Source organism: Macrotis lagotis, chromosome 4 (assembly GCF_037893015.1).
Source record: "Macrotis lagotis isolate mMagLag1 chromosome 4, bilby.v1.9.chrom.fasta, whole genome shotgun sequence".
NCBI classification, from domain to species: Eukaryota; Metazoa; Chordata; class Mammalia; order Peramelemorphia; family Peramelidae; genus Macrotis; species Macrotis lagotis.
The window spans coordinates 14,764,878-14,777,187 of record NC_133661.1 but is presented as its reverse complement, the minus strand read 5'-3'; the positions used below and the strand labels follow the sequence as shown (position 1 = coordinate 14,777,187).

Below are 12,310 nucleotides of genomic sequence, written 5' to 3'. Positions count from 1 at the left end.
GGCCTCCAGTGCAAAAATTCCAGCTAATGACATGAGACATGGGCCCAGGGTACAATCATGTCGCTGACAGGAGGCCCCAGACGGAGGTATTAACAATTCAAGGCTAAATTAATGATTGATGGTAGGAAACAGAGACATGGTTTTTAAAAGTAAACTGAAACAGGAAAGAGCATGTGATTAGAAAAACTCAAAGCAGACCATCAGTCATGTGAATTAATAAATAGGGTCACTCCAGTACCCAGCCAGGGAAAGGCTGTGCACGCCCCAAAAGGGGGTCTCAGATCCACCCCCACCCTAAGACTCATACCTGGGCACTACCACAGGGACAGGTCCCTCCTGGCATCCAATATTGAGTGAGAAGGAAACCGGGCCACCAGGCCGTTTGCAGGTAAGGAGGCTCTGGGGAGTATACTGAGAAAAGATGAAGTAAAGAAGCTGCCAGAAGCCCTAGAAGAAGGGCTCAGACCCCAGACTTGGAGCAAATTCTCCAATCTGGCATCCAGCCAGAATAACCAAAGCGGGAAACCTAGACCAAGGCAGTGCCACCAGTTCTGATACTCTGAACCAATAGGGCTTTCCAGCTTGCTGACAGGGCAGAGTCTTGAAGCATCTTCTCTTGCTCAGCCACAAGGTCAGACCCCCTTTGAGAGCAATGGAAGTTTGCATGTCCCCCACTGTCTCTGAGACCTTGGAATAATGCAAGACCTGGTGCCCCCCCTCTAAGACCAGCCTAGATCTCCCCTACAGAGCTGCCAGGGAGCCCAGCCCTGGCATCAAACCCAAAGTCAAAAACTAAACTGAAAGGTGGGCAAACTAAAAAGCAGTCCCAGTGATTGGCTCTGATGGTGGGGACATTCAAGACACAAAGGCAGAAAAAGAGAATGGTTGTGAAATGTCCACAACAAAGCTTCTGTGACAATAACACTTCTGAGTACCAACTCAACTTCATGGAAACAAGAGTTTTAAAAAAAGAATTTTATTTGTTTTATAAAGAATAAAGAACTGGAAAGGGAATTAATAACTCACCACAAGATGTACAAAAGCAACAAACTACTTGAAAATTTAAATTCAAACAATGCCCATAGACTGAAAAATATAAAGTATCTCTGAACAAAAATAATCATAAAAAATATATGAATAAGAAAAAAATGAGAATTATTAGATTAGAAGACCAAAAGAAGAACTTAAATATCCCATTTCAAAAATGATAAAAATGAAACTGCCCAGATCTCTTTGAAGCAGAAGGAAAAGTGAAAATAAGAAAAATTCACCTGAAAGAAACTGCACAATGAAAAATCCTAAGATTATATTACCAAATTCCTGAGCCTCCAAGTCAAAGCAAAAATATTGCAATCAGTCAAAAAGAAAGAGCTAAAGTACCAATAAATCACAGGAAAAATCATAGACAATTCAGTAGCCAGTACTATAAAATATCAGAGAATTTGGAATGCAATATTCCAAAAATGGGCTTACAGTCAAGAGTAACCACCCTAGAAAAACTGAGTATAACCCTATGGTGGAAAAAAAAAAATGAAACTTGAATGAAACAGAAGATGTTCAATTCTTCCTGCTGAAAAGGCCAGAGCTACAGAAAATCTCTGAATCCTATAAAGTTCAAACATAGGAGTTAAGAGAAATATAATAAACAAATTATAACAGAGGGCTAAACAAAGATAAATTACTCAAATTCAGATATGAAGGAGCTGATCCATGTGTCTCCTCTGAACCCTAACATAATCAGGGTTCATAGAGGAAGTTCAATTAGACAAGGTCTGGAAGTGAATCTATTATATCTTGATGATCTTGAGAAAATAATGGAAAGAAAGGGGAAGAGAAATACACTGGAGAATGGAAGGGAGACTTAAGCAAATTTGTCTTACATAAAACAGGAGCACAAATAGACATCTAAACAAGTAAGGGAGGGAAGGGGTGGATGACACTGGTCAAAAAAAGGAAGCAGATATACACATAGAGGTACAAAAACTCACTTCACTCAAGAAGAAAATAATAGGAAAATGGAAGGAGAGAGGGTAAATGGGAGGAGGGGAAGAGATTAAGGGGAAGATGTATCCTAAGCAAAATCAACTCTAAGGATGCACAAAAATACTTATAGCTTTTTTTTGAGATGACAAAGGATGGGAATCTGAGGAAATATAGATGATTATTTTCATCATTAAATAATAATTGATATTGTAATATAAATAACATAATATTTATTAATAAGGGCTTTAATACTGATGGAAATGGAACCTATCAGACATAAAGAAAATGGAATGAAAACTTGATGCAAGAAAAATAAGGAAGAATCAATCGTCTTTGTTTTGTTTTGGTCTGAATCTGTAACTTCATCAGTAGAAATTGCATTAAAGAAGATTCATGGGTGGCTTGGGGGCACAGTGTATAAAGCACCGGCCCTGGAGTCAGGAGTACCTGGGTTCAAATCCAGTCTCAGACACTGAATAATTACCTAGCTGTGTGGCCTTAGGCAAGCCACTTAACTCCATTTGCCTTGCAAAAAAAAAAAAAGATTCATGATCAGCTGCCTCACATCTGCTCCATGGTAAGGACTTTGGTTCTGAGGGGAGCCATCCAGTCTGGTGAGAAGGTGCCAAATCTACCCCTGCATCCCACAGCTTATGAGGATACCGTCAGGCCAGGAGATTTAAGGAGTGAGGACTGTGCCCTGAAAAGGTAAGGCCTTGGGCTGACCGCCTCTTGTCTAAAAAGGTTTCCATTGTTCAGAGACTCAGGGACATGAGATGAAGGGAGGCTGCAGAACCATCAGGTTTCTGGAGGAGACTTTCCCAGCTTTGGATGCATCTGCCCGGCTGGGTAGGGTGCCTGGGTCCCTGCTCCAGTCTACTGGAAGGCCGTGACAATTCTTGGTTCTGACCATCCTTCTTCCTCTCCAAACCCCTCTCCAGACTTCCTCCCTCCACATCCCAGAAACCTCTCCATTCCAGAGGCTCGCTGTTGCTCTGAGAGTCACCCTGTCCCCCCACCAAAGCCTAACTGAAGGAGGGCGACCGGCTCCAGATCACCTTCCTATCTGCCTTCTTCCCCATGACCCTCCACTGCTGGGAGCTCTGGCCCCCACACCTGGTCAGCTTTCTCCCTCTCCTAAAGGGTGGACGAGCTTTCTGAAAAGTGGTGTTCTCAGAGCTTGGTCCACTGTCTTAGCATCCAGGGAAACCTCTCCCGCTACCTGCTCACTAACTGTGCTGACAAGAGCTGGACAAATGGCTGGGAAAATGCCTCTCAAACCCAGCACTGGCTCTGGGATGCTGCCCCCCCCAACCTAAGGGTTGAACCCCAATGCCATTAGTCATCAAAATCCAAGGCTTTTGAGAATCCCCACACAGTCCAAGACAGCTGGGAATGAGAGCAAGCAAAGTTCTATATCTGTCTAAGTTGTGTGATGAAAAAAGGCTAGGAAGGAAGGAAGGAAGGAAGGAAGGAAGGAAGGAAGGAAGGGAGGGAGGGAGGGAGGGAGGGAGGGAGGGAGGGAGGGAAGGAAGGAAGGGAGCAGGGAGAGAGAGAGGGAGCAGGGAGAGAGAGACAGGGATAAAGACAGAGAGGAGTGGAAGAAACAGAGAGACAGAGAGAGAGAGAGAGAGAGAGAGAGAGAGAGAGAGAGAGAGAGACAGAGACAGAGACAGAGACAGAGACAGAAACAGAGAGACAGAGAGAGAGAAAAAAAAAGAACCAAAGAATGAGAGAGAAAGAAAGAGGAAAGAAGAAGGAAGGAAGAAAGGTAGTAGATGTAATACAATCCAGTGTTTTTCCAACTTGGAAAATCAGTAGAAGGAAATAGAAAGTAACAGAAAAGTGCTTTTTTTCCATCCACATTTTTTCTTTAAAGTTTGAAAAAGGCATTGGGGATAAAACCATATGAAATCCAAGATTTAACACATCCTGAACTGCCATCAGGATGCCAATACTGGGTGTGAGGCCAGTTTCTAAGACATTTAAATGAGACTTCAGTAAAGTTGCTGAGGTCAAAGGAAACGTTAAAATTTTACTAAGTCCTTAGGCCAATTTCTAACATTTCCTTATTCACTTCCTCCAACTTGTGCCAAAGTTTAGAATACAAACAACCCTACACATCCGACTTAAAAATGGCTATCACACAATGCCAAATCTTGAGGAAATTCAAGCTGACTCTTCCTGAAGGCCAGGAGCCTTAGGCAAATAGAAACTTCTTTCACTACCAGATATTCATTAAACATCTTCTGTGTCTCATGAACCATGAAATAAGTAGAACTCGGAGTCCCTATACATTTTAGTGAAGACGACAAGATATAAAATGAGAGAAACAAGCCAGTTTGTGATGGCAAGGTCTCATAGAACTTTGGATGTGGGTCTGGAAGGAACTTTTGAGCTGCTCTTATCCAACCACTTCACTTTACAGAGAATAAAAGTGACGTGCTAAAGGCCCCAGAGGCCAGAGCTGAGATTGGAGCCCCCATGTCAGACACAGCGTTCTTTGTTAACAGGAGTGCTAAGAAAGGGGCTGATGCCAAGAAAGCAAGAGTCCTCGGGAGCAATAACAGCAACGAGAAGCCCCCCATCCTGGACTCCAGAACAGTTAGCCGTGGACCCCCGACAGATAATGTCAGCTCTCCCCCCACTTCTTCCTAGGTAGAGCAGAGATTTCATAGAGCGCACCTGCCTCACTGGGTCAGAGTAAGAATCAAATGAAGTCAAGCCTATCAGTTCAACAGGCTGGAGGAAGGGGAGTTCTCTTCTCATTTCAATGCCGAAGGCTCCTTCCATGACAAAGCTGTCATCTTCCACTAGTGCTACACGGGCTGCACTCTCTCCTTTCTCCTTCATAAATCTGACTCCTTGGCCACTCCTTCCAGTTATTCCATTTTCAGTCTCTCCCTTTCTCCTGCCTTCTTCCCATTTAGCCATCAATATGTTCAGATGGCCCCAATTTTTGAAAATAAAAAGGCCTGTTCCCAAATATCATTCTCAGTCTTTTGCCCTCTTTCTTCTCTTTTAACAGTAACTCCTAAAAATAATTGTCTCCCCTTGTTCCCTCCACTTCCTCAACAACCACTTATTCCTCACCTGCCCATGATTGGCTTTCATTCCCAACCCATGTCCAAATCCCAGGTCATTCTGAACACATTCCTTCTCACCACTCCTGTCTCCTGGGTCTCTCTCAGCAGTGGAAGGTGGCTGGGACGCACAAACTTAAGAAGACTGGAGGGCTTGGTGGGGATTCTGAGGAGGGTAAACAAAAAGCAAGGTGATCTCAATGTCTGTTGAACAATAGCAGACATAGCAATTATTCTGAAAACATTCTCAAACTTCAAACTTCCCAAGAAAAGAAAAAGAGACTTTAAGAACAAAAAACAAATTTTCCCTTCTTCTGAAGTTAAAGGTAAAATGGGCATTTTGTTTTCTAAAATTTATCTTTAGGGATAATAATATAAAAAAAATTTCATATGCCAAAATGCTTTGAAGCTTGATAAAAAGAAAACAAAGACACTACTACTGACAGTCCAGGATGCCAGTTGGAATCTAGGACACTGAAAGGATCCTGCTAAGGACAAAGCCCTGGAAGCCACTGGGCCCTCAATGCCAAGTGACAACAGACAGCTTGCATTTGTGTACCATTTTGGGACTTAGGAAGATAATCCTCCTTTGATAGGTGAGGAAACTGAGGCAGGAGCAAAAAGAGGCAGGGGCTCGCTCAAGGTTTCCCATGAAATAAATGGCAAAGCCAGGACTCAGAACTACCTTCTAACTCCAGAGTCTGGGTTCTTCCCAGTTATTGAAACTTCTTTTTCTCCAATAAACCTGTAAATCCCATTTCACTGATGAGGTACCAGAGACTCATTCAGGTAAGGTTCATTCCCTGCTAATGCTCTCCTTAGTAGAAAGCCCAGAGCCTGGATTTCATGACCCATCAGTCAGGGTCCTCCACAGCTATAGCGTCCAGCCTATGGTCAAAGAATTTATTTGACTATATACTAAAGAATATGTCATTGTATGTAGTACCTGCATATCTGTTTGTTTCTAGCAAGGTTAGCTCTATCATGCCACAGTCAAAGAAGAGGAACCGATAAATAGAATAGGTCAGGGATGAGGTAGGTGTCTAATTCTGAACCAAGAAATCCAAACTAATCACAACCCCTAGATATTCGTGAAATGAATACAGTCAACTACATAAAAACAAAGCTGGGCATAGGAAGTCACCTACTGACTGAGAACCACTGAAAGAGGCTGGATTTCCAGGGTATTCTCATTAGACTAAGAGGGAGAGCAAAGCCCCCAGAGTTGGAGGGGATGTCTCAGAATCTGGTCCTTTTCTAAGGAAGATCAGGTTAGTTAGTGGTTAACAACACTATCTGCAGCTACACAGAGAACACTCATGCTAACTGGAAGGCACCCTGGACCAAAGGAGAGGTATAATTTAAAGCTTTGGGATATTGTTATGAAGCATTTTTTTCTCCAAAATGGCTAGACTAGTCCAAAGTTCCAATAACCACTTATTAATGGATCTGTTTTCTTTGTAATCCTATAGTTAACATGAGTAGCAAGGTGGAACAGTAGATAGAATGCCAGACCTTGAGTCAGGAGGACTCAACTTGGCCTCAGACACATGCCAGCTGTGTGACGTAGGCAAGTCACTTAAGCCTGTTTACTTCAGTTTTCTCATCTGTAAAATAAACCAGAGAAGGAAATGGCAAAACACTGGAGACTCTTTGCCAAGGAAACCCAAATGGGGCCACAAAGACACAACTGAAACAACTGGACCACAGCAAAAGTTAGCATTGAGGCAATGCTCACATTTATGTGGCACTGTACAGCTTGCAAGAAGCAAATATTCAAATGATGATCTGAACTGATCTGGACATTTGATCTGTTGTCATTTGTTGTTGAGAAGATGACCATGATGTCAGGGGGGTGATGCCATAACAAGCAAGTGACTTGGCTTTATGGGAGGGGGTGCTGTGCCTCATGTTCTCCTCGGGAGCCTTCTGAGTCTAGTGGCCCAAGAGGGCTCAGGATAACTGGAGATGGCCCTGGACACAGTGGGAGATGTTTTTTAAAGTGAAGTCTTTCCCAGGTTATAGTCTAAGGCAATACCCATTCAGAGATCGAGGTTGGGTAAGAAAAGCATGAGTAAATGACCCTGTGAAATAAAGGCTACTATTAAATTCATTTTATTTGCCCAAAGTCACATAGCCAGAAATAAAAATCTGAGGACTCATTTGAACTGAAACCTTGCTGATTCAAAACATTGTTCTGAAAAGTGATTCATAGGTCTCACCAGACTTCCTCAGACATCCAAGAAAATAATCTTCAATCAGTGATATTGTTGGATGTTTCAAGGCAAAAACAGTCTCATGAAAAGGCATGTACTCAATGTATTTCAAGAGATGCCTACCACAAGAGCTTCTTCAAATATCACCCCCAGTGACTCCCCATGATCTGGCCTGAGATTGCCACCGTTCAAGTTACTCCTCTGAACTATAAAGTGGAGGCAAGGGGAGTGTCTCCAGAAGACCACTGTTAAAATGCACAGATTCGGGGTGGCTAGGTGGCATAGTGGATAAAGCACGGGCCTTGGAGTCAGGAGTACCTGGGTTCAAATCTGGTCTTAGACACTTAATAATTACCTAGCTGTGTGGCCTTGGGCAAGCCACTTAACCCCGTTTGCCTTGCAAAAAAACCTAAAAAAAAATGCAGATTCATAGAAGGTTCCAGTGGGGAGGGTCCTCAGGGATTGCCTAGTGCAACTTCCTCACGGGGCAGATATGGAAAGTGTCATCTAGGGGAAGGAGATGAATTGCCCAAGATCAAACAGATAGTGGCACAGCCAGGACAGGAGCCTGAAAGCTCCTCCCCAGGTCTTCAGGCACCTGAGCTAAGGCATACAATGAAGATTTAGCAGAGAGGGAAAAGAGATCCCAAGAGGGTGGAGCAATAGCTCAGCTTGGGTCTAGCCCTTAAGGGATGAAAGAACAGTCCAAGAGGGGCCCTGAGGAACTCTGAGGCAGTGGAAGAAGTCAAGTTGGGTTGGAGGGGAAGCCAGTGATAGCAGGAAATCCAAGATCAGTGATTTCAGATGAAGATGGTTTATCCTCCCTTCTTTATGAAGACCATGACATTAGGGGAGGTGATACCATATCAAGCACATAAACTGGAAATGAGAGGGGATGGGGACTGTGCTAAATTGCCAGCAGATGACTGAGGCACCTACTGGATATCTGAACTTGAACTTGATCACCTTTTCAGTTTTTAGTTGATTTTAGATTACAACCCCCTCACTCCATTATAGCAAGGCACTGCAAAGCTGATGAAAGCCCACAGGTTTTTAATCTGGGAGTCATAAAATATTTTTAAATATGATTTGTAATCATCTGTATCTTACTTTATGCATTTAAAAACAACAATCTAAGAAAGGGTTCAGAGTCTTCTGACTCTGGACCCAGAGGGGTCCATGATACATCAAAAGGTGAACAAGCTTAATCAACCCCAAATCTGTTATTTTATACATGAGGAAGCTGGGACTCAAAGAGGGCAAGTGATTTATCCAGTGTCTCACAGGCAGTAGCAGAGTAAAGACTCAAACCCAGATCTTCTGACCCTAATCTGACAACTAAAACACTGTATTTTGTTCTGGACCCCATGGTCAGGTAAAGACATTGGCAAGTTCCAGTGTCCAAAGAACTAGTGGAATGGTGAATGGCCTTGTGTTCATGCCAAATAGGGAAGAGTGAGAAGAAATAGAGGTGTTGAGTCTGCAGAAGAGATGACAGGTGGGCATGATTATCGTCTTCAAGAATCTGAAAGTGGGTCACAGGAAAGTTACTGAACAGCCTATTGATCTAGGAGCTATGAGAAGACCTTGCAGAATCAGATGGCAGAAAAAATTCACTATTAGTAGGCCTGTCCCAAAGTGGGATGAGATGCCTTTAGAGAGATGGATTGGATGAGATAGTCCCTGAGGTCCCTTGGATTAGGGAGCCCCTGTGGTCCCTTGGATTAGGGAGCCCCTGAGGTCTCTTGGATTAGGGAGCCCCTGAGGTCCCTTGGATTAGGTAGACCGTGAGGTCCCTTGGACTAAATAGACTCTGAGGTCCCTTTCAACCCTGATATCCTGGAATGCCCTAAAACTCTTCTGGTCTAGGTCTCTGCTGGTTGCAAATGCAGATTGCAGAGTTTGATAACTGCAAGGCTTCTTCAGAGCAAGAATTCTCTTTTTATTTCCTGCTGTGTGATCTAACTCCCCACAGAATACATCACTGACCTCCCTGAAGCAGAGTATTCTATGGAAATGTAATGTTTGGGAAGCCTCAGAGGGTCCTGATAAGGCCACAGGAGTCCCTTTGAATTATCAGAACTTTGAAAATGTCAGTTGGGAGCCACCCTGGAGACCCTATCCTGCGCCTCTCAGCCTAGGTCAGCTTGGGAACTCCAAAGCTGCTTAGCAAAGCTGAGCCCAGGACTTGAGAAGTCCTGTCCCCACTAAGTTGACAGGTCATTCCATGAATTAATGGATTCCACCATGTTGAGGAGCATCAGAGAGCTAGAGCCTTTGTGGAACTCCTGGAAAAGAATCAAAACAAAAGCCCTCTTCAAAGCAGGAAGCTTCATAAAGGTGGTGCTCTGCTCTGGTCACGGCTTTGGGTCTGGAGCCAGGGCTCCTTTAATGCAGCTGCTTGGCCATCTCCCTGGATGACCATCAAAGCCGGAGGGGGGGTAGCTGCCGGCTGACTGCCTGGCTGGCTGCCAGATGGTTTTGATTTCCATGAAATGTGTGTGGAGGGTGGAGTGGGCGCTCCTGAAGAGTCAGAGCCCCTGAGCGTGCAGACAAGGGATGGAAAGGCAGCCAAGGACCAACCATCACAAGAAAACAATCTGTCTTATAAACACAGCCGCCTGTGGGAAAACAGGAGCAGGAACCTTCCTTGTTCCAATGCATTTTCTGATTTATTTTTTATGTCATATGAAAGGCAGGGGGCGCAGGGTTGGACTTGGGGCTCAGAGAAACCTGGGTTTGACTCCTCTCTCAGACATGTACTACCTGGGTGACACCAGGCCTCTCTGGGGCTAAAGAAGAGGTGTTCTCACTCTTTTGGAGAGCTGGAAATACAAAGATCAAGGAACTTATGAGGGATGAATAATGGTTTCAAATTATCAATACGAAATATTTGAAGATGTCTTTGCTTTCTCTGGTCTTCCCAGGAAGGAAATGTCTTTTCCCAAAGTAGAACAACTGTTGTTAGGATCCCAACAGGTTGAGTCACTTGACTACCACCACACAGATAACAGGTGTTGGAGGGAAGATCTGAATTCTGGTCTTCCATGCTCTAAGGCAGGTTCCCAACCACCTGCTCCATGTTGACTTGCAGTATAACACAGGCATACTTCATAGACACACTGAGGTCAGCTCACATGAAAGCAAATGCCCAATAGTGAGTCCCACAGTTACGGACTTCCCAGTGCATAAAAGTTATAGTTTCGCTCACTGTCATCTACTAATGGTGCAGTTGTACTGTGTCTAGAAAAACTTTTACCTTGGGGTGCCTAGGTGATGCAGTGAATAGAGCACCGGCCCTGGAGTCAGGGGTACCTGAGTTCAAATTCGGCCTCAGACACTAAATAATTACCTAGCTGTGTGGCCTTGGGCAAGCCACTTAACCCCATCGCCTTGCAAAAATCTTTAAAAAAACAAAACACAAAAGCCTTACCTTAATTTAAATTTCAATATTTTACCTAAATTTTGCTAAATTTAAATATTTTCATACCTTAATTTAAAAAGTTTATTGTTAAAAAAAATCACTAACCATCTTCTAAGCCTTCTGTGAGTTGCAATCATTGTTGATGGCTACTGACCAGTGGGGCTGTTGAAGCATGGGCCGGCAATTTCTAAAAATAAGAACAATGAGGTTTGCTGCATCAACTTTTCTTTTCACAAAAGACACCTGCAGCACTCAATGCTATTTGATAGCATTTTACCCCCAGTAGAACTTCGTCCAAAATTGGAGTCAGAGGCCACTGCATCACTGTTTGTGTAGTATTCTTCAATCCGGTTGTGTCTCAGGAATAGGAAGGACTGGCAAGAGAGAGAGAGACGAGGGGACAACAGGTTGCTGAAGCAGGCAGAACACACGCAACATCAATCATTAAGTTCACAGATTTATGAAGGTACAGTTTGTGATGTCCCAAACAATGACAATAGCTGCATCAAAGCTCACACATCAAAGATCAGCATGAACGATAGAATCCTAATGAAAAAATCTGAAATACTGTGAGAATAACCCTAGTGTGACAGAGACATGATGTGAGCATAGGCTTTGGGAAAAATGGGGCAGATAGACTTGCTTGATGTAGATTTGCCACAAACCTTCAGTTTGCTAAAAAAAAAAAAACAGGACACAAGATCTGTGAAGGATAATACAGCCAGCCCAATAAAACAAAGTATGCCCAATTAGACACATGTACACAACACATGTGCATAGATAAATTTCACTGGGGAGAAGAAACAGAATGAGGAGGATGAGGGCTCTGTAAGGAGAAGCCTCAGACCTCAGAGTCTGAAGGAGTGTCCGCCGTTGAGAGCCAAGGACATTTTGTCCTTCTGTCCCAGAGTTTTGCATAAACAAGTGATTAATAAACATTTACTGAGTTGGACTGGACCAAGCTGGACCAGATTAAAATGGGGGCAACATCCACATCATTTCTGCCTTCCTCATGTCTTATATAGTCTTGCCTTCTGTATTCAGGTATATCTCCAAGGTCGGACCCACAGGACCTCCTGCCTGGAGTAGCCCAACAGTCTCAAGTCTCTCCCAATCAGATCTACCCAACACTCAGCTGACAAAGATTTGTCTGGCCGCATCGACCCTACCCAGGAAAGCTGCCTATTCACTCCAAGATCGACTATCAAGCCCCATCCTACATCTCCCATCATCTTCACTCTGGTTCCCTTGCTGGCGGTCTGTCCAATGGTGACTGACCACACTCTTGGGTTAGTTGCCTTCCGAGCCTCTTCCCTTTGCCTGCTGCCTTCCCTGGCTTCCTTCAAGTTGTGAATCAAATCTCTTCTACTAGGGCCCTTTCCAGTCTCCTTTCACACTTCTAGATCATGTAGGAATTTGCATGTTGTCTCCTCCATTTGAATAGGAGATCCCTGAAAACAGAAATCATGTTTTTGCCTTTTTTGTATCCCTAGATTGAGCATAATGTTTACAAGGCATTTAATAAGGCTTTCACAAAGGCTTATTGACTGACTAGTTGACTAGATCAATGAACTCCTCTGTCCCCATCCTGAGCATCCCTTGGC

At 43.7% G+C, this 12,310-nt stretch overlaps 1 long non-coding RNA gene across 4 annotated transcripts in view; it reads right to left on the bottom strand.

Annotated features, from left to right (window-relative positions):
• The window catches only part of LOC141522974 (uncharacterized), a 118,897-nt gene that overhangs the window by 36,815 nt on the left and 69,772 nt on the right, over positions 1 to 12,310 (bottom strand). For 2 of the 4 annotated variants that reach the window (XR_012478276.1, XR_012478278.1), the window contains exons 2-4: positions 10,984 to 11,080; positions 10,812 to 10,893; positions 5,077 to 5,232 (exon numbers count right to left, since the gene is read on the bottom strand). The exons of 1 other annotated variant lie outside the window; for it this stretch is intronic. This is a non-coding gene — a long non-coding RNA (uncharacterized LOC141522974). The remainder of the gene's footprint in view (positions 1 to 5,076; positions 5,233 to 10,811; positions 10,894 to 10,983; positions 11,081 to 12,310) is intronic. One more of the 4 variants, XR_012478279.1, reaches the window with a different exon arrangement.